The sequence below is a fragment of the Caretta caretta genome, chromosome 16 (genome assembly GCF_965140235.1).
Source record: "Caretta caretta isolate rCarCar2 chromosome 16, rCarCar1.hap1, whole genome shotgun sequence".
Lineage (NCBI taxonomy): Eukaryota > Metazoa > Chordata > Testudines > Cheloniidae > Caretta > Caretta caretta.
Window position 1 is genome coordinate 14,526,336 of NC_134221.1, and position 22,426 is coordinate 14,548,761.

The 22,426-nt window shown below is 44.6% G+C and overlaps 1 protein-coding gene across 4 annotated transcripts in view; it reads left to right on the top strand.

The window, feature by feature from the left end:
* NCS1 (neuronal calcium sensor 1) overlaps positions 1-22,426 on the top strand; it is a 162,161-nt gene that overhangs the window by 3,279 nt on the left and 136,456 nt on the right. For 2 of the 4 annotated variants that reach the window (XM_075120399.1, XM_075120400.1), the window contains exons 2-4: positions 15,937-15,983; positions 17,495-17,578; positions 18,427-18,508. The gene's annotated coding sequence lies outside the window, so the exon portion shown is untranslated. The remainder of the gene's footprint in view (positions 1-15,936; positions 15,984-17,494; positions 17,579-18,426; positions 18,509-22,426) is intronic. The other 2 variants (XM_075120401.1, XM_075120402.1) reach the window with 2 other exon arrangements.

Below are 22,426 nucleotides of genomic sequence, written 5' to 3' on the forward strand. Positions count from 1 at the left end.
ATAAAGTGTCTCCCATTGGGTGCATTATTCTGCCTTGTCTGATGTGCTCCTTCCACGCTCTTAAAGCAAAATGGCTTGCTTCTGCCCAGGTTACTAGTTGGCCTGCAGAGCAGTGGGATACAAACATCCATCTGGGCTAGGGTTGGTTTCTCTCTTCCTATCATTTGACAAATAACTCTAGTGCATTTTAGAGCTTTCTTGCCTCTGCTTCTTTAAGTAAAAGCATCACTGCATCTCCTCTAATCCGTTGCCCCCACCTGCACGACCTCCTCCAAACCCTTGCTTTCCAGGTAGGAACTACTGGGCTGTCTTTTATTCTGCAGCTATTGAAGATTGCAAATGTCTCGTTTACAAATCTGAAGATGCGAGCATAGGAAAATCCCCAAAGGATTAAGGGGAGCGATCCTGACAGGTCTAGTGGAATCATTTATTTGGTTTGTGGATCACTTATCTACAATCTCATTCTAGTCTCCATCCTTCACAACTAGAACTGTGAGGGGAGAGGAAGGAGATAGCAATACAGTTTTGTAGATTACCTACCCTTCCTACATTGCGACTGTCATTTAAATTCTCAATAGCTATACGTGGCCCTCTGTTTATACTGTAGGGTGACTGGGCTTAAAGCCCTCTCTGTCTCTCCAGGAGGAGAAGAAAATACAGCTGCAGTCTTTGTTCTGCCCCTCTCCTGTGTATATGAGGAGGGATCTGGAACTTGGTGCAGTCTGGTCACGAACCGTTAGCAATGTTGCTGAAGCACTGCAGCATGCCATAGTTGGCAGCAGTATTAGAGGAAATATGTTGCAGCTAATAGCTGCCGGGCACTGTTCCCTTTGTGCTGTGCAGTGGGCAATAAGTTCCCGCACACTTGCCCACCCCTGCCCCATGGAAAAAAAACTAGATCACCCTCCACATTCAGACTCTACTCCTGTTGCCACAATACATAGAAACACTGCAAACCGATGGGCCCGATCCTGCAAGCTGCTGAATGCCCTCTACTCCTAACAAATTCAGTGGGTGATGGGAGCTTTGCAAGATCTGACCCTAAGACACCTCTGCAGGTCTTTGTAAAAAACAAACCGCACTCATGGATGTACACGATCATCTAAAATCTTGAGAAGAAACAGCCTGGCGCTAATAAAGCATCTAGACCATAATTGTTATCGGCACTGGAGGATGAGAGTTAACATTAATAAGGGGAGTAGGGCTGTATTGATTCACTGTGGTCTCCAATACTGCAAATACAGGTGTCAAATACCAGTCTAGGCTGTAGGTTGTATGACTGCCTTATGTTTGAGATGATAAAATTGTTTATCCTATACTTTGGGCTTGCTTTCTCATGAGTGTGCACCTCTTAGATTAGGTGTTTGGGATAAAAGCTCCTTTTGTTGTTGTTTTCCCTTAGCAGAGATTAAGGGGATTAATCTATGATCTGTCTGTTGCTTTTGCTTGGTGCCAGAGACAATTGTAATACTCATTTCCAATCTACTTGTTGAATTGATTTCCTTTCTGGCATAGGAATGTACTGTATCTGCAGTGACTATTGGCTCCTGCTTTCCTGAGTTATTCTTTGATTAGACCAGGGGTGGCCAGCCTGAACCCAAGAAGGAGCCAGAATTTACCAGAGTGCATTGCCAAAGAATCACAGTAGTACTGTCAAAGTTTGACTCAGACTCACAATTTATCAGACCACTCTGTTTTATTAGCAAAGCTGCTCTGCTAATACATTTAGAAGTGAGCCCCCCGAGTGGGGCTTGTCTCTTAATTTATACAGTTTTTTGGAGAACAAGTTACAGAGAAGTTACAGACAAAAGAAGAAAAAGATTTTAGTCACCACCCTTCGCGATCTCTGAGACCAGTCACGTATCTTCAATTACCTGCCACCCTTAACAATCTCCTTTAACAGCTTCCAGTTAACTTAACTAATTGCCCTTCACACCTTCCATTCTGATGCCTGCTTCTTAGACATGCTGGCTCTATCTTAATTGCTTCTCCATTCAAAAGCTAACTGTCCCTACGTGTGCTCCGCAGATACTTTGTAACATGTTTTAGCATGCCCTCTCATATACAATGTATCCAGCATGTCCCCTTATACAACGTTATACTTATACAATGTTATACTTCCACAATCCCCCCTTTTGGTCAAGGCTACGCCCATGACCAATGACTTACTGGATTCCATACATCAATCATTCTTTTTCATTACTTTCACTGGTGACATTTAACAACATTAGATTAGCACTCTGGTTAGGGGTAACCTGATGGATGGCGTGTCTTGTGCAGTTTTGGATACAACAAGAAATCAATTGAAAACACACAAAGATTATTAGAATTCCAAATAGGATAGTCAGGATTCCTTGAAACAACCAGTTTGCCAGACTAGAGAAATTGAATAAGTTACTTATCCATTTCCACAAGGAACTTGGTTCTTCGTGGGGAAGGTATGCAATTTGCTCCAGATGGCTAGCAAGATTTATTACCTCATTAGTATTATCAGGTATGTATACACAGCATTCTGTTCCAATTAGAGCACAGGTCCCTCCTTTGGCTGCCAGTATTATATCTAATGTCCGACGGTTTTGGAGGGCCACTTATTGGACCGCTCCTGCTTCTTTGGCTAGAGCTTTTAAGCTCTCTTCTGTTTCATTGGCCATGATCTCAACCACCGCTTGTAACCTTAAAAGCCTTTTTGCATGGTGGATTACGCCCCCTACTGGGACTAAAGAAATGCCAACAGCTTCTTCCCAAGTTAGGGGGCTTATGTTATCCACATAACATTTAGCATCTGGCAAGTCCCTCCTTTTTCGCCTGAAATTACGGAGGCAATTTCGTGGGAGGGATTGAAGCACCCGGAATTGTGGGAAAAGCTGAGCAGGATAACAGATACCTGACCAATTTGCTGGTAACACAGTGTAAGCATTTTCCCCACAAACCCAATGATGTCCCATTAAAGCTGGGAAGGGTTGACTGCAACCCTTTGACATGTAAGAATTTACGAAGGAGGAACAGTATCCCCCAAAGGGCACAGGATGATTTTCACTGGGAGAAGAGGTAGCATTCACATGACATTTGTAGATGGTGCTGTTTTTCCCAGGGAGGCTGTAGGGGGAGCAAGAGATTGAATCTTTGGTTTGGTCCCAGGTTGAGAGGAAGTTTATCTTTCCGTACCCGGTTCGCCATTCTCCAACGTTGTTTGAATAGTCCCATACACCATGGGACACGATGTATTGGAGACAGCTGCTCCTCCCTAGATTCAGCCCTGTCCCATTACACACCCAGCACCAGTGGCCCTTTCCTTTCACCACACTTACAAGTTTAGGAACATATGTTTTTCCCAGCCCCCAAGTGTCATTTTCCTTCCATGTTCTTTTAAGTAGATAGGGTTCTCCAGCAAGCTCTGAGGAATTCAAAGGGATTGCCATGGTGGGGATACTAGCTTGTGAGTGAGCTGGGATGTGGCTGCAGACCCAGCAATTAAAAATATTCAGGATCTGGGCTATCTGCACCTGTTGTTGGATGAAAGAATTGTCACTGTCACTCTGGATTCCCCAGACCCTCAGGACACAGTAGCTGAGGATTAAGCTTCTCAAAGGACACATGTTGGAAGCAGGGCCCTTTCTGGTTCCGACAACCCCTTTCGGGGGAACCGCAGTCACGGTTTTACGTCCACCAGGCAGCAGGCGCTAGGCTCACTACTGCTGCTTGTTTGTTGGGTCCTGCTGTCTGCTTACCCTCTGCTTCTGGCAACCCTTACGAGAGCGCAGATTGTAAGGTATTGCAGGCTGTTCCTCTTTGTCTTCTGGGGTTGAAGCTGGTTCGGCGTGGTCTTGCAGAGGTGCTTGGTCCCCTTGAGGTGGCGCTGGCTTACACTGTGAGGCGTGGATCCAAGCAACGATGCCGGATAATTTCACTGCTGTCTGGGTGGTGAGCAGTACCTGGTATGGACCCTCCCACCGGGGTTCCAAGGCGTGCTTCCGAAGGTGGTGCCGCAGGTAGATCCAAACACCAGGCTCAGGAGTGTGACAGGCAGCAGAGGTGGGTTCCGTCGGCCAAGCTGCTCGCACCAGCGAATGGAAGGAGCTCACAGCTTGCATTAACCCTTTGCAGTACTGGAGGAGCGTGCTGTGAGTTAGGTTTAGGTCTGGGGCTGGGGTAATAGTGGCCATTGTTCGCATGGGGCGTCCCATGATGATTTCAAATGGACTCAATTTGTGTCTCTGGGATGGGGATGACCGAATTTCCGTAAGGGCCAGTGGTAAAGCAGCTGGCCAGTTTAACCCTGTGGAACTACAGATTTTTGCCAGCTTATTTTTAAGCACACCATTTCGCCTTTCAACTGCCCCTGCACTCTGTGGATGGTAAGGGCAGTGCAACAGGTGGGTGACATGTAATACCTGGTTTAGATGTTGAACAATTTTTCCAGTAAAATGTGTTCCCCAGTCACTAGACAAAGTGGCAGGAATTCCCTTGGTAGGGATAATGTGGTTTAACAGACATTTTGCAACGGACAATGAATCAGCTTTGCTACAGGGAAAGGCTTCAATCCAACCCGAAAACAGACATCATATAACTAAAATGAATTCATATTTCTGACACTTTGGCATTTGTACAAAATCAAGTTGCCAGTGTAGGAAAGGTGCTTGAGGCAAACCCCGGAATCCTTGTGTTACTTTTACAGATTTGCCTACATTGTGGCTTTGACAAGTACACAAGTGGCACAGTGGCGGGTTGCAAAGGAGCTGAAATGGGGAGCCCACCACCCCGCCTTACTCATAGCAGAGACCATCCCCTCCTTGCCGACATGTGAAACACCATGTAGCAGGGCGGCTAGAGATGGGTAGAGTGAGAGGGGGGGCTACAAAGGTACCGGTGGGCGATCACCAAAGGGAATCAGAATGCAAACAGCAACCCAAAGCACTCCAGGAGTCTTTCTCTGTTTCTGGGGCAGAATCCTGGAGCTGAGCGAGATGAGACAGGGATGGTGGCGTTACAGAGACAGAGAGGGGACCAAGAAACGCTTCTGGTGAAGGTTTTATAGTGGCGGCATGTTTTGCAGCAGCATCAGCAAGTGCATTACCTTTTGCCAACTCGGTGTCTGCCGCTGAGTGGCCAGTACACTTAACAATTGCCAAGGCAGACGGTAGTAAAACTGCATACAGGAGGGCGGCAATGTAGGGGCCATTCTTGATAGGGGTACCAGTAGAGGTAAGAAAACCTCGAGCCTGCCAGAGGGTGCCAAAGTCATGCACAACCCCAAAGGCATACCGAGAATCCGTAAAAATAGTGGCAGAGAGCCCCTCGGCTAGAAAGCAGGCACGGGTTAGAGCAATCAGTTCAGCCACCTGGGCAGAGGTCACAGAGAGTAAGGGCGCAGCTTCTGTGGTCTCAGAGAGAGAGACCACAGCGTACCCTGCAAGAAGGTGGCCTTGGTCATTTCTATAACAGGACCCATCAGTGAATAATACCAGGTCAGAGTTAGGGAGAGGTACATCTGAAAGGTCGGGGCGCGGGACAGTGATAGCGGAGACAGTTGCAAGGCAGTCATGGGGTTCACCATCGCTAGGTAAAGGAAGGAGGGTAGCAGGGTTTAACTGGGAGCAGCGCTTAATAGTGATATGTGAGGCTGAAAGCAGCAAAAGTTCATACCTAGTGAGGCGAGCAGAGGAGAGGTGAGCAGTGTTGCGTTGCAGAAGGAGAGTTTCCACAGAAGGGGGAACCATGAGAGTGAGAGGAGAGCGGAGGACAAGGGACTCAGACATCTCGACCAGGCGCGCTGCAGCAGCTACAGCGCGTAGGCAAGGGGGTAAACGCTGGGCTACAGGGTCCAGGTTGCAGAAAAATAAGCCACCGGGCGATTTCTGTCACCGTGCTCCTGAGTAAGAACCCCGAGGGCACAAGCAGATTGTTCGTGACGGAAAAGGGTAAAAGGCTTGTCATAGTTAGTAACCCTAAGGCAGGGGCAGAGGCTAAATTCTGCTTAAGGGAGATGAAAGCAGCATTTGCTTCAAGTGGCCATGGCATGGGGTTAGGCACAGAGGATCGAGTGAGTTCTTGGAGTGGTTTAGCCAGAGAAGCATATTGGGGAATCCATTGCCTACAGAACCCTGTCATGCCTAAGAATTTTCTGACCTGGTGTGGAGAGCAAGGCTGGGGAAAGCTAAGGATGGCTTGTACCCGGGCTGGAGAGAGTGTACGGGAGCCCTGGGAGAGAAGGAAGCCTAGGTATGTGACAGAGGTTTGGCAGAGCTGCAATTTTGTGCGAGAAGCCTTATGACCCTTGTTTGCTAAAGCTGTGAGAAGTGTTAGTGAATCAGTTTCTGAGGCAGACAGAGGGGGAGCACAGGAGTAAGTTGTACACATGTTGGATCAGTGTGGATCCTGATGGGAAAACCAGATCAGCGAGATCCCTGGCTAGGGCTTGAGAAAAATAGGATGGACTCTCTGTATACCCCTGGGGAAGGGTAGTCCATGTATATTGCTGACCCTTGTAGGAGAAGGCAAAGAGATACTGGGATTCAGAGTGAACTGGGACAGAGAAGAAAGCGGAGCACAAATCTACAACAGTAAAGTGGGTTGCATTTGGAGGAATAGACGCTAGTATTGTAGCATGGTTATGAACCACTGGAAAAGAAGGTATGACAATACGGTTAATAGCATGAAGGTCTTGAACAAATCGCCACGATTTGCCATCAGCCTTTTGAACTGGGAGGATAGGGGTGTTACAGGGGATGGAACAAGGGACAATAATTCCTTGTTCTTTTAATGCAGATATAACTGGAGCAATACCAGCCTCTGCCTCAGGATTCAAAGGATACTGAGACAGGCGAGGCAGAGGTTTGGAATTGTCTACAGTAATCTGAACTGGGTCAGTATTTAATCGGCCCACTTCAGATGGGTGAGATGGCCATAGGGAGGAAGGAACCTGAGAGATTAGGTGCTCTAGGGACGGAGTTAAGGGACAGCAAGGGACCAGAGTGGAGAGGGAAGTTTCAGACAGCAGGGAGGCTACAGAATCACATAAGGAAGACTGAGGGATTTGCAGATAGACACCATCTGGGGAGCAGTAAATAGAACAGCCAAGTTTTCATAGCAAGTCCCGTCCCAGAAGGTTTGCAGGGGTGGAATCAGAGAGGAGGAATGCATGCTCCTCAGAGAGGGAACCGACCTGAACAGACAAAGGTTTTGAGAGGGGAAAAGAGGTAGGGATCCCTGTAATGCCAACAACAGACACAGATTTTCCAGATCAGGGAACCTCAGGCAAGTCAGTGGTGCGGATTGTAGAAAGAGAAGCTCCAGTATCAACAAGGAAAGGGAGAGAGAGATCATTTACAGTCAGGACACATTCTCCAGTGGGGACAGAGGTAATAAGGGAGCTAAAACTTTGTGAGGTTCCCTGCTTCAGTCCGTCATTGTTGGGGTGAAAAATAGGGTTGGGGATCAGCTGGAGGAACCAGCGGGGGGTTCACTTGATTTCCCATACAATTATTAGGTCGTCTTGGACACTCTTTTTTCCAGTGTCCAGGCTGTTTACAGTAGTTACAAACCCCAGTTAATCCAGCCCCCCGCCCCCTTCCGCAACCCCGTCCCTGTCCCCGGTGTGGTCTGCTTAGTCCTGAATAATGCTGTATCTGCAGAGCCATTAACTTTTGGGAGGACTGTTCCTCCTTTCCTTTTAAAGTGCGGTGGCAATGCTCTGCTACTGCCATGGTTTCAGTCTCCCATCCCACACTTATTCGTTTTAACATGCTGCCTGTAGCAGGGAGAAGACCATCAACAAATGCATGTGCCAAGGCCCCCTGCCCATTTACATCGGGCTCTTGTATTCCTGAATGTTGTAGGAAAATATCAGTTAGCCGGGACCTATAGTCGCCTGGGCTTTCTCCTTGCCCTTGCTTACAGCAACATATTGCTGTCCAGTTTGTTTTAGGAGACCACACTTTGGGAATGGCTTGATGCAGGCGCTTCCAAAGAGCCATACACCGGTCTCCGTATGCCGAATCTGGGCCAGTACTTTTTATGGTTGAGTGGCGTGCCTCAGCTGGCCAGTCTGCGGCAGCCAACCATTTTTCATAATAACTGGCAGGAGCTAACAATTTACACAGTTGGAGGAGATCTGTCTCAGAGGGTTCATAGGTTTCACAGATTAACAGAAACTCCTCAGCAAATTTGACAGAGTTTTCCTGTGGTTTGGGAAAACTTTTAACTATAGATAAAAGTTCTCTACGAGTCCAGGGTTTATAATCCCATATGGACTCACTTTCTCCCATCTTAAGGACTCGTAAGGGTGCCACAACAGTTTGATCAGAGTCTCTCATTAACCTCCCATCAGGTTCTCTTTTCCAAGAAGAGATGTCAAGAGAATCTTTGCAGTCTGCTTTGGATTTCTTCTTCATAATATTTTGCAGAGCTGCGAGGCCAATGAGGGTATCTTCTTCACTTTCATTATCTGTAGTCACTGAAGATTTTTCCTTTTCTGATTTCTTATTTGCGCAGGAGTATGGTGGGGGTCGGGTTTGATCCGGATCATTGCACAGGACTTGGCAAAGGGGAGCGCTCAGACTAGTGGTGGGAGAGACTGCATCCAATTGAACTGTTGGTTTTTTGATAGAATTTTTAAGAGAGGTGAGTTTTGACTCAGTCCATCTACGATTTGCCTCTTCCCACCACTGCATGAAGCAGTCTACTTCTCCTCTCTCCAGTTTGGTTTTTGGGAGGACGAGTTTGCTTTTTAAAGCGTCCACTCGATCATTGTCCCAAGAACCTAACAGTGGCCACTGTAATTTGGGGTTCTCTAGAGCTAATTTGGACTATTTTTCAAGAAACCTGCAAGAGTCCGGACCCCTCCTAAAATACACAAAATAAGCTGGAGTTCCCTTAGGGAACTGTCCTACCTTAGACTTCTGATTACCCATCCAGGAGGACTTCACACAGCACTCACACAAGAAGGAAATTTGGGCTCAGCAGAGCGGTGCAACACACAGAAAGGAGCCCACAGGCTACTGCCTCAACTGCCCTTGCTTTCACACCAGGGTTTATACCCAAGGCGTGGTGTGGCTGCAGCTGTGCAGATTCCACTTACTCAGACCGTGGGGACGGGGACCCCTTGGTCAGCCAGTCTCAGGACAGAGATGGCTCCCAGATTCACACACACACCACGGGGAAGACGGATAGACACAAAGACAAGACAGTCCTCAAACCGGTTAAAGCACAAAAATAATAATTACCTGAGACGTCTGATTCCAGAAGCTGGATCCAAAGACCCCTACCCGAACAGAGTGGGAACCAACAAGTTCAATGGCGTAGACTGCGCTGCTGCTGTGTACCTTTCTGTCTTGTGGAGGATCGCTTGGACTAAGCGTCCAGGTGCCGGCTGCCACGATCGTCCTGCAAGGCAGTCAGAGATCACATAGCCTCAGTGAAGCTGCTTGCCATCTCGGTGGGACCTCCAAATTGTCAAAGTTTGACTCAGACTCACAATTTATCAGACCACTCTGTTTTATTAGCAAAGCTGCTCTGCTAATACATTTAGAAGTGAGCCCCCCGAGTGGGGCTTGTGTCTCTTAATTTATACAGTTTTTTGGAGAACAAGTTACAGAGAAGTTACAGACAAAAGAAGAAAAAGATTTTAGTCACCACCCTTCGAGATCTGAGACCAGTCATGTATCTTCAATTACCTGCCACCCTTAACAATCTCCTTTAACAGCTTCCAGTTAACTTAACTAATTGCCTTTCACACCTTCCATTCTGATGCCTGCTTCTTAGACGTGCTGGCTCTATCTTAATTGCTTCTCCATTCAAAAGCTAATTGTCCCTACGTGTGCTCCCTCAGATACTTTGTAACATGTTTTAGCATGCCCTCTCATATACAATGTATCCAGCATGTCCCCTTATACAACGTTATACTTATACAATGTTATACTTCCACAGTACACCCCTCTCCCAGCACCTCCCACCTACGGTCAGCACCTCCCCCTACCTCCCAATCAGCTGTTTCGTGGTGTGCAGGAAGCTGGGGCGGGGGAGGAGCTTGGGCACTGCAGGCTCAGGGGAGGGGACAGGAAGGGGTGGAGTGGGGGTAGGGCCTGTGGCAGAGCCAGGGGTTGAGCAGTGAGAACCCCCGGCACATTGGAAAGTTGGCTTCTGTAGCTCCAGCCCCAGAGTTGATGCCTATACAAGGAGCCACATATTAACTTCTCAAGAGCCGCATGTGGCTCCGGAGCAAATGTGTGTTCATTCTTGAAAATGGAAAATAGTTCAGGAAACTTCCAGTGTATTCTTTGGTATTGGCACGGGGAATTAAATGTCTCTAATGTATCAGGACTGGCACAGCATGCATTGCTTTCTCGTAGTGTTCTTTAGCTGCCTTACTACTGTATGCAGTGTTGTTGTAGCCATGTTGGTCCCAGGGTATTAGAGAGGCCAGTGCGTGAAGTAATATCTCTTTATTCCCAGGCCTGAAGAAGAGCTCTGTGTAAGCTCAAAAGCCTCTCTCTCCTCTCACCAGCAGAAGTGGTCTAATAAAAGATATTACCTCACCCATGTTGCCTTATACTGTTAATTCTAGGTGCTTTATGGCTTGTCCTTGCCTATTGTATAGTTGTCTGGAGTTGATCTGCTTGTACCCTAAGTTCTTCTATTGCTATTACATAAATATTCTGAAAAGGTCAGACTGATTCAGCAAAAACTATTGTCTACCAACTTGCTTGTCTGTGATGGACAGTCTGACCTTTTTCCGTCTTGTAGCCTGTTACAGCATTTGAAATTAGCATAGTAGGCACTCAGAATGAGACAGAGAGCTTTGTGTTGTCAGTTTTGATCAATGCAGCTCAGAATATATGTAGCAGGTGCAAGCTGTAAAATGGAAAGGAGATGGAGAGGGAAACTTAGAGGCAAGATGTGCAAGGGGTTTGTACAGAGCCATGAGACACAACTTAGTCAGCATTTGTTGTCTTGCTGTTAAATTTTAGAATCTCTGCTCTTGTTCTCACAGTCACAAGGCTTGCTCAATGGTAGGTTCATTAGAATGCTCTGGGGATCAGAAGTTGAGACCCTAATTGGGGTTTGAAGTGTAGAAGTGTCCTTTACTTAGTGTTCATCCTCCATGGAACTTGAAGCCAGTGCTGCTCTGAGAATCCATACAGATGGCACAAAGAGTGTCCTTGATTAGTCTCTCTACTCCAGAAGCCAAGTGAGTTGTATTTGTGAAACATCCAATCTCAGACCTGCTAACAGGGATTCAAATGTGGATCTTGCCTGCTGACTTCTTGATTGCTGTAGCCATGTGGAGGCAGTCAGTAGACTCAAAGACTAGGACTTAATGGTTTTCCACAAAGGTGGCTTTTTGTTGAGCTCTGTGGCTCTGGTTTTCTATAGCTCAGTTGTTAAGTTAGGTACTTTTTTGTTAAAGAAAAAACATGTTGGATGTTTATTAATGGGAAAGATGCAGAAAGCGCTAGCTGTTCCTAAATCAAGGCCACTCATAGCTTGCTTACAATTTTATGAACCATCCATCCATACACCCACATTTGCTCCCTGGAAACTTTCTATTTAACAAGTTAGATGAGTGTTGGTGAATCTTGAGTGTCATGCGGACTAGAAGAGTGCAACTACAATCTGCTTAGGCTGTGGAGTTCTTGGTCACTAGATTTTGATACTAGTCTGTCACTTTAGATCCAATTGGCATGGTCTTAGCTGTGCTCAGTGTAGTGGGAACTTAGAACACAGCTCTGCGTCCAGGGAGATGGCCAAAGGTGACACATTTGACTTGGAGGCCTTTCCCATTAAAAGGTACACTTCTTGTCACAGCTGTGACAACATTGCTGCCCTAATGATTCTGCATTGCTTCCCTGTTAAGACACAGACTTTGTTGGATGCATAATGCTGGACAGTGCACTCTGGAAGATGTTACATAATGTGTGTGTCGGGCTAGTAGATCCCAGTCTCCCTAGATGTGTCTGCCTCTTATGGTTAATGGTTTGTGGGCAGTCACAGTGTGTGCACAGACTTATATGCACCACGACACACTTGTGAGAGAGATCATAGGGAGCCACTAGCATTAGTTCTGTGTATTTTTGGTGCAGGGAGAGAACATGGTTTTGAGCATGTATTGGGGAGCTCTCCTTCCTATATATAAAAATCATAAATCCACACCACCTGCAACACAGCACTGGTGTGCCCTGCACATCAGGTCGCTTTATGTCTGTTTCTTGATTCATCTCTCTTGCACTGTAATCTGGAAACTCTTTGCTATTAATAGGGAAGGCCTTAGAAATGTGGGTTTTATAACATTGGATGCTTCAGCTTAGACAACACTCTTACCCAACCCCAGCCACCTTCATGATATTATACATAGACTACAGTAGGTTGGTTGGTTCATCTGAGGAAGTGAATTTGTGTTGTTGTAGGTTGCAATCTCCTTTTTTAAGAGGAGTTCTTCCTGTATTTTCACTTGATGGTGGCCATCTTGCTGACAATGATAGGTGTCATCATTTATGACCTTATTGGTGAAGGGGAATGAATACTCACGGAGAGCAGTGTATCAGCAGAACTTACCTGTCAGAAACTTAAAACCACTGAGTTCTAGACTTAGAGCTATGTAAATAACTTGGTTGGAATCTCTGATATTAAAGGTTGCTTACAGGAGCTGTCACAAATGTCACTTCAGGTTGATTTAAGGATGCCATGTCTGGTTAAACTTAAAATCCGGTTAAGTTTAGCCATTGCAAAAAGCGTTTCTTGCCATGTAAACCTTTAAGATGCTGCCTGAACTGACCGAGTGTAGCTTTCTTGGTAGACACTAAACACATCTTCTGTAAACTGGACAGATTTGCCCTCTTCTTTGAAGCCTGCATGGAATCCTGACCGGCAACCTACATTATTCATTTGCTTTGAAAGCAAATTCTATCTGTGTACACTGCTAATGTATGTTATAGCGCTTGGGACCCTTTGCCATTCTCGAGGTCACTAAAGCACCAGGAGCCCATGTGCATCATTCCTGCACCACCTGTAAGAGCCTGAATCTCAAACCAAGTTTGACAGTTGCTCCATCTGTTGCTGATCTCCATTCCGATTCACATCAGTATGTGCTGCATTCAGTCAGAACCTATATAACTTTTCCAATCAACAAGCCGTTTAGCTCCAGGGCCTTAGCTTATACAGTTTGTGACTAAAATGCAGAGATCTGTCATGAGTGCTCTGTGGCTGCTTATTGCTACAAATACCACTCTTAAATTATGGCTGGAGCATGACTGATTGGTACAGGAAAAAGCTTCACCACTGTAATTTTTTTACCCCTCTTGCCTGACATGGTGAATCCTGAAGCATTTCTCAGAGAAACCCAGATTAACCATTCTAAGACTTTGCCATTTTACATTCCACGCATCCTGAACTGGCAGAGCTGGGCTCAGTGACTTCAGCTGACACTGTGGATAAAGTGTTCTGATGTTTTTTTGATCCATCTAGCTTCACAGGGTTTGTGGTGTCTTGCTATGCAGAGTACCAGCGCATATCCCTAAGTTAGTAAAAATCCTCCTTCGTATACCCCATCTTGTCTGAATGAACCCAGTGGTGATCAGTCACTGGTACACATGACCGCTTTTAGACTAGCAGCTGTGTTAGTCTGTATCCGCAAAAAGAAAAGGAGGATTTGTGGCACCTTAGAGACTAACAAATTTATTTGAGCATAAGCTTTTGTGAGCTACAGCTCACTTTATCGGATGTATGCAGTATTTTCTACTGCATGCATCCGATGAAGTGAGCTGTAGTTCACGAAAGCTTATGCTCAGATAAATTTGTTCATCTCATATGTACCATAGAGACTTTCTTTTGGTGATGCTGGTTGGAGTTGGGGAGAAAAGAGGAGGTGTGAGGGACTAGGTTTGCCATGTGTTCATGGCACATGAGAAATCTTAACATGCGCCAGCATGAGCAGACCATCTTGCCCCTGGGGCTTATAGGAATGCAGTGGAGACAACACAGTCTACCCTTAAGGAGCGGGAAAAGTGCAGCCATAACAGGTGTGGGAGGAACTGGTGCAGATGTGCTAGCTGTCTCATGACAGCAGTCTAGCAATCGGGTAGACAGGGAATTTGGAGGGGGGGGGAGGAAGGAGGATGTGGGATATCTAACTAAAACGTGTTACATTAAAAGTTTCTGGCTTCTAGATTCATGCTGTTTCTGAGTTCTAATCCTAGCTCTGATCCAGACATTTTTTGTGGCATTGGGCACACCTCTCTGCTTCAATTTTTTGTTCATAAAATGGCAATATTAATTTACTGATCTGCCTGCTGTTGGAAGATTAAAATGTTTGAAATGCTATAAGGTCTAGGTAATGTGTAAAGCAACAGCTTTAGAAATGGAGATTTTTTTTCTAACAACAAAAAATGTGCTTTTGGTCAGTGGAGAAAACAAACCTGCATCTTTTGGCAAATCAAGAGGCTCCTCATATTTGAAGAAGAGACTCATTGCTCTGTACAGGCTGAAAGAACAGAAAAGAGAATACATGCTAAACTGCAAAACGGTGCTGTTTTGCTGTACAGAATGCCAAGGGAGACGTGCCTTTGCAGTGGAGTAAGGATGTAGATGATAGCCAGCTGCAATGTCGTAAAACATGACCCTTGGGCCATGGAGTACACTCTGCCCTTTCTGGGGGAAAAATGTTTGTGGTGGCTTCATGTTCCCCTTAGGTCTAGGCAGTGGGGTTCCCCATTAAGGACCCGGGACTGTGTTAGGAACTTATCCAATGAACGGATCAATCACTTGTATTATGTCTTAAAGGATCTTGTCTCCTTTAGGAAAATTATTTGATCAAGCAAAAATTCCTGGAATCTGGAGTGCTCCGTACTAATTGTCAGCCCTCTCCTTTTCCTGTTCTCTGTCCCTTTTTTCAACAACCACAGTAATGTGTGAGTGCTACTGCATGAACTGGAGAATGATTCTACTCTGTAGACTTGTGTGAGCTGGGAGGGAGGCAGGCTGCCCTCTGCAGCCGTCCATATTTCATACAAAGGAGACTCAGGTTGCTTCCCTGACTCTGCTGACCTGGGACAGATGCATCTCTCTAAGAAGTGAGCATGAGGTGGGGTCAGTTCTTAGACTGGTTATGTTCAAGGCTCGCCTAACCTGATTTTGAAAGCTGCATCAATAAGATGTTCAGAAGATGTAATAGACCTTGTGGGTTCAGCTGGCGAGACAACTTCACCCCATGGGAGTTGGCCTATGACCAGAGTGGTCTAAACCAAGTACTAAATGGCACTGCCCTTAGTATTTCACCCTACAGGACACCTGCCTAACAATAATGGGACCCACAATAATGAAGACAAGTTTAGATCATGGATTGTAAACCCTCTGATAAAGTTCCTCCTGTCTTTCAGCTTATCCCAAGCTATTTCCTCTGGCTATAAATGTGTATTTCCCCACTACAGTACTCTCTCATTCCTCACCCCTCTGAGCAATTTTTTCCTTTTCTCTGTTGCTTGCTAAGGACACTCAGGAGCGCAAGCATTGCTTGCCATTTATTGTCACTGAACTGCTCCATGAGATCCAGACTTTGCTCTGCTCTGAAAACCACTACACATTGTCTCTTGTTTAGTAGTGGCCAGCTCCATTTAAAAGCCTAATCAGATCCTCCAGAGAATGTGGCAGAAAATCTGGTTTATAATTGACACTGTTAACCTGTCCAGAGTCTGCATTTTTTTAAAATGCTCAGCTCTCCCTTGAGGGCTTGTCTACCTGGGGAAATGTACTGCTGTATTTACACTGATGGAATACCCTGTGTAGATACTTATTTCAGAACAAGTGGCTTTTTCTGGTTTAGCTTATGTTACTGTGCATAATTATACTGGTGTATTTCCCTGTGTAGACAAGCCCTGAGAGGCCTGTTATTTAGGTGGCTAGTATTAACATGTTTCCTAATGGCCTTCTGTGTTCTTTCCACATCAGCTATTATCCTAGCAAAGCTGAAGCTGTTCAGACATTGCTACTTTATGGTGAGTAAGAAACTAATATATATATGTATGTCTGTGAGCAGGGCTTGAAGTGAGTAAAAATGGGTCAGAAAGCCATTCTGGACCTACTTCGGTGGATTATTATTTAGATTATTTCAAGAACACCTAGAGGCTCCAAACGAAATGGAGGATATATTGTGCTAGTTATTGTAGAGAGACAGTAAGAATGGTCCCTGTCCTGAAGAAATCAGTTTATTGAAATTCTTTGCTTTCAAAAAAATTCATATTTTCACCTGTCTTCCTAAAACTGCACAAAGTTCTGAACCAATAGCTGTAAGAGGGTGTGACTCACCTACAGAATGTTGTTGTTGAAGCTTGAGGACAACTTATATATTTGCACTAAGGGCTGGTCTACACCTTAAAATGTAGACAGACATAGCAACGTTGCATAGCACTGTACCTAACCACCCCTGTAGATGAAACTAGGTCCCCAGAAGAATGCTGGTTGATCAAGCTACCTCCCCTCGGGTAGGCGAATTACCTTCAGTGACAGGAAAAACCCCTTCTATAGCTGTAGGAAACATCTACGCTATGGGCACCACAGCAGCATAGCTGCGGCGCCTGTAGTGTAGACATGGCCTAAATTTTGTTGCTGATTATTTGAATGGAAATAGCCTCCTAATGTTCTTAACCAGATGTCTGAATAGCCATAGAAGTCAGAGATGGAAAAGACCCCTTAGGTCACTGTATCCACTTCCCGGTGCCATGCAGAACTATTCCCTACAGTCTCTTCACCAGGGTGGTGTTCAGTCTAATTTGTAATGTCCTTAGCAATAGGGTTGGGAAAGAGTGTGTAAGTACCTTAGGGTAAAGGCAAGTTGAGAACAGTCAGATACTTTCAGGTTCATGGTGATGCCATGCTCTGGCACCTTGGCAGGCTGTTAAAACTCTCCTCTCACTTTTTCAGCTGAAAATAACTTGCCTTCTTTCCCTAGTGGCAGTATCCCCCTGGCTGTCTTTAAATTGGATCTGACTATTTGTAATATTTACTAACCTTCCTCCGGAGACAGACTGTGCTTTGCTGACTGAACTGTTGGGCTTAGAACAACATAATATAAACATACTAAACATTAAGCTTGTGGCCAAATTGTGCCTTGGGATACATGCATGCAGTTCCTGCTGAAGTCAACGGAAGCTGCGCGCGCACATCCCAAAAGAGAACTGACCTCTAAGTAGTTTTCACTTGCCTGCTTTCAAACATTTTTCATAACCCATAGGGGTAATAGACTATGCTCTTGATTTTGATACTCTATGGAAACTCTTGTATGTTCCCACTGAAATGTAAGGGACTCTATTTTATATGTTAGTAATAGGTTGAGTCATTTAGATTTCAAGTCACAGAATTGTTGTGTGTTAAATAGTGTCATAACCCTAATGAGACATATTTCCCAGGTAACTCTTTGCTTGAAATATTTCTCCATGAAATAAGAGGTTATAAAAAGATGATGCCATCATTCTCACTCTTGCTCTTGTCTCCTCTCCTCCTTCCATAGATTGTATGTTATGTTTACGTCACACTGGTCATTCCAATTCTCATCAAGTTTGCTGTTCCATTCCAGTGGAATTGGCTCTACCAGGTATCTTACTGCCAAGGGAAAATTTTATACACTCTCTGAATCTCTCTTTCACATTCATTTTTAACTGTAAGTAAATAAAAAATCAGAGGTGCTTTTCCACATTGTAGTATAACTTCTCAAAGCCTGCTGCTGAGGTCTGATTTCTGCCAGTCTTGAGCACTGGTAACTCCTAAGGGCTTGGGGGAAGGGAAGAGGCTAGAGTTTTTAAGTTTCATGCTTGTCCTGCGAGGCTGCTGGATTACACATGAGACGTCTGACAGTAATTGTATTATTAAATTTTTGTTTTTCGATTTTTAAAATGTCTGAAGGAAATTAATCAGGAGTGTACAAAGGGAAAAAAGTTAGGCCCTGGATTGCCCTGTGGTAATTGAAACCCCTGGGAGCCAGTCAAATGAGCTTTCACTTCTCCATCTACAGTTTTTATTTGCTTAGTGACTTTAAAATGCATGATTTCTTAAAGTATAATCCGAGCCACCATGCAGGGATCTTTGGAATACATTAACTGGTGGTGGTGCCAAACAACTTGGGGAACATCTCTTTCCCTTAAGCAAAGTCTTGCTCTAGTTTAAAAGCACTGAAATGACATTTGGAAGTCTAACTATATTTAAAATGACAGGGAACACAGTAAAATCAGAGGGCTAACATTCTTTGTCCAGGGATTAACAGCAGTAAGGCAGGAGGGACACTTTGTTGCATCTCATTCATAGGATACAGTATTTAGTGACCAAGAAGCCTTTATTAGGTTAATGTGTCATAACAATATGGGGTCATGAGAACAATCTTCAGTTTCTTGTTTTACGTGCAGCTGTTGGATGAAATGGCAATGTTTGTGTTCTTTGTTCTTACAGGGTACAAGTTCTGTCCGGCATCAGATAACCCTTACCTCCCTCTCTCTTAGGATTATGAAGATGACCTAAAGGTGGAAGCTGTGTAAGTACGTTTTTTCCTCATTGGCTTTGACAACTTAGTGTTAGAAAGACAAGCTGGTTGCACTTTTCTTCTGAGGAGGTTTGTTCTCCCGCCCAATATTTGAGGTCAGCCTGTGTGTGTAAAAATACAAACTTAGACTCAAATTCAGTAGCTGTCTAAACCACTGAAGAAGCTTATGGTACGCCTATGCACCTCAGAACTGGATATTATAGTAGTTTGCAACAAGTTAGTAGGATACTTAATAGTGTAAAAAATGACATGCATACCGAAATCTTGCACTAAACATCCAAATTTATGGACTCCTAAAGTTAGCAGCCTAAGGGCATGTCTACATTGCAGACTGAGGTATGCTGCTCTTCTGATAGACATACTTACACTAGCTTTCCATGCATTATCATGGGTAAAAATTGCCAGGTAGGCATTGTGGTACAGGCTTCAGCACGGGCTAGCCACAAGAGTACATACCTGGGGTCCCTGCTGTGCTTGTGAAGCCCGTACTGCCACATCTACACTGCTGTTTTTAGCAGTGCTAGGGCAGGTATCTGAGCTACAGTTGTACCTCAACCTGCAGTGTAGACATGCCCTAATTTTGAGGTGCTAAGCAACTGAAGATCTATGAACTTCCACTGGAGCTGAATCCTCAGCACTTCTGAAAATCAAGCCCTAGATGAAAAAGGTCATCTCTTCCCTCCCCACACACATAATGTGTCTTTGGCCAAATGCTCCTGTGTTCTAAAACAGTGCTTTTAGATGTGCATGCCATACCAGGATGAAGTATCAGCTTGGTTTATCGCTGTGGGTTCACAGCCATATAAAGGTGACTGAAAAGGCTAATGGCTCTCACGTTCTATAAACGATAGCCCAAATTCAACCCTTCTGCTTCAAGATGTTTGATTTTCCTGGACATCTCTCTAAAATCTTGCCAACATAGCCACAGCCAATGGCAATGCTGGCCTTCCTCGTGTCCCCTGCATGCTCTAGCAAACACGGGCAGGTCGGCAGTATGGCTACTATATGTCCCCCTCATATTTTGTGCTTGTTTGAGACTTACTGTGCTGACAAGGCTTCAGTGCATCCAAAGCTACACCTGATTCTCAAGTGGCTGCATGTGGACTTGGAGAGATGATGGTTTTTGTATTTTTGTTGTTGTTATGAGAGTACAGTGTTGATCTTGAATACGAGCCACTGGGGTAACTTAACTGTGCTATTTTTGGCTGCTTATGAACGCTTACATAGGGAAAACATTCTTTGCCTGGGCTGAGCAGTGTTTTTGGGAATTAAACCCCTGGCTCCAGCTGTCATGCCACGTCCCATTGATGGCAGTAGAATTAACTTGGGCCAATCCTTAGGAAATCCCTAAGTCAGCCATCAGAGTGGAGGAGTTGTTAATTGACCTCCAGCTCAAAGATCAGAGATTTCAAGATCCAGATCAGCTCACCTTACTAGAGTTTTATAGTGTATAACTAGTGCTGTGTTCTTCCAGGGGTTCCTGTCAGCCCCTTGCCCTGAGAATTCCACACAGGCATACTTTCCATGGGGCCACTAGGTGCTATTTTCTTCATCCGCTGGAGAGTTGCTAGAGCATGTGATGTGTGAACCTTCCTCCCTCCCTTGAAGTTGAGCGTGTGGCTTTGATAGTGCAGCCTTGAGCAAGTGTCTGGTCTGGGGAGCTAGACTCCTCTCCTCACCCCAGCCAGAGTATTGTGCTCCCACTAAACTGCCAGGCTCAAAGGCAGTTGCAAATGAGATCAGAATTCTCCCTGTGAGAGTTGTAGTCTGGAATAATCACAAATAAAGCTGGATCTCAGCCCAAGCTGCCTTCCCCCTCCAGTGTGACAGTCTCAGGGCTAAGGTTCAGAAATGCTTCTACTTTTCTGTAATGGAATATGCCATAAATTCATCAAGTTGAAAAGTACTGAATGTAATTTTAATTGGCACAAAGTCAGTGGCCTTTAATTCAGTGCTGCATATTATCCTTCTCTGAATTATTTCTCATAAATTGGGTGCAGGTCTGCGGTGCGGAGGGTAGCAAGGAATGCTTTCATATATTGGGAATGAGGGTAAAGGGGAAGAGCAGGGATAGTGAAGTACAGTTTCTATAGATGTTTGATTCTATCATGAAAGTCTCAAGGTTGTCACTAACCTTAGATCTGTTCCAGTCCATCTAAGTGAAGGACAGAATCTGGTCCTTTCCTAGAGGCTTGTACAATAGAGTGGTCTCCCTAAAGGGACAACAGCGTCCATCACCTATGTCTGTTTCTTTTTTTACCTGCTCTTTGTAACAAAGTAATTCCTAATATGACTGAGATCAGAGAAATAATTTCTCCTTGTGATTTGTTCTCTGCATTTGACAGCATGGGTCATGTACCCCCACTTTCCCATGTATATCAGTTTCTCTTGTTTGACTGTCCTTCAGGCCACATGAGTTTAAAACCTTTTCAATTATTTAAAAGAAACAACAACACAACATCATCAGAATTGGCAAGAAGATTTAGGGGCAGGTATGATACTTGAAACCACTACTTAAATCACTCTTTGAAACTGACTAGACTGCATCCCTTCAAGGGTAGGATGTTCACAGTGGTCAAAACTTCAGTGGAAAAATGTGACTAGCTTGTCCGGTGTCAAAGCACAATTCTGGCTTATGCTTTTTCAATAGCTTCATCCTATAAACTGATCCATTTCATAGCTTTTGCTATTGTATAAATGAAATTGTTCCCAACTTGGAAGAAGCAGGGAGGAGAGACATAAAGTCAAGAGTACAATCAGGCCTGGTTTAACAGGAATAAGAACAACTGGGTGACTAGATACAGGTAAAGTGGGGATATGGACAAGTTCTGATTAGGCTGGTCTCCAGCGTAACTAGACAATCTGGAGCCATTACTGAACTGTCTCAATGACTTAAACAAGTTTAATAAAACATTCAAGAAGTATCATCTTAGGTGCTTGCAGTGTTCACAGTCTAGTTGGAAGGGCCTGCAGGGATCAGTTTTGGTTCTGGTCAATATCTTCATCAGTTATTTAGATAATGGCAGAGAGTACACTTATAAAGTTTACAGACAATACCAAGGTTGGGGGGATTGCAAGTGCTTTGGAGGATAGGATTAAAATTCAAAAGGAGCTGGACACACTGGAGAAGTGGTCTGAAGTAAATAGGATGAAATTCAATAAGGACAAAGGCAAAGTATTCCACTTAGGAAGAAATGATCAGTTGCACACATACAAAATGGGAAATGACTGCCTAGGAAGGAGTATTGGGGTCATAGTGGATCACAAGCTAAATATGAGTCAACAGTGTAACTTCCCCCACCCCACAAAAAAAAAAAAAAAAAAAAAAAACATTCTGGGATGTATTAGCGGGCGTGTTGTAAGCAAAATACAAGAAGTAATTCTTCCACTCTACTCTGCACTGATAAGGCCTCAACTGGAATATTATGTCCATTACTGGACACCACATTTCAGGAAAGATGTGGACAAATTGTACAAAGTCCAGGGAAAAGCAACAAATATGATTAAAGGGCTTGAAAAAAAGACCTATGAGGGAAGATTGAAAAAAAGTGTTTAGTCTGGAGAAGAGAAGACTGAGAGGGGATGTGATAACAGTTTTCAAGTGCATAAAAAGTTGTTACAAGGAGGAGAGAGAGAAATTGTTCTCATTAACCCCTGTGGATAGGACAAGAAGCAGTGGGCTTAAACTGCAGAAAGAGAGGTTTAGATTTTCTACCCTTCTTGGATTGTAGGAAGGAGCCGTTTATAATTATAAACGAGCAATTCCAATTAATGTTTTCAGTAGTTAGGCATTTTGTACACTCTGTTTGTTTTTTATAATCTTACAAGCTTAGGAATCTTCCTATCAATTAATTTCTCTCCAATTTGTCAAGCACTTTTCCTCATCCAGTTTTGAATGGAACTGAAATT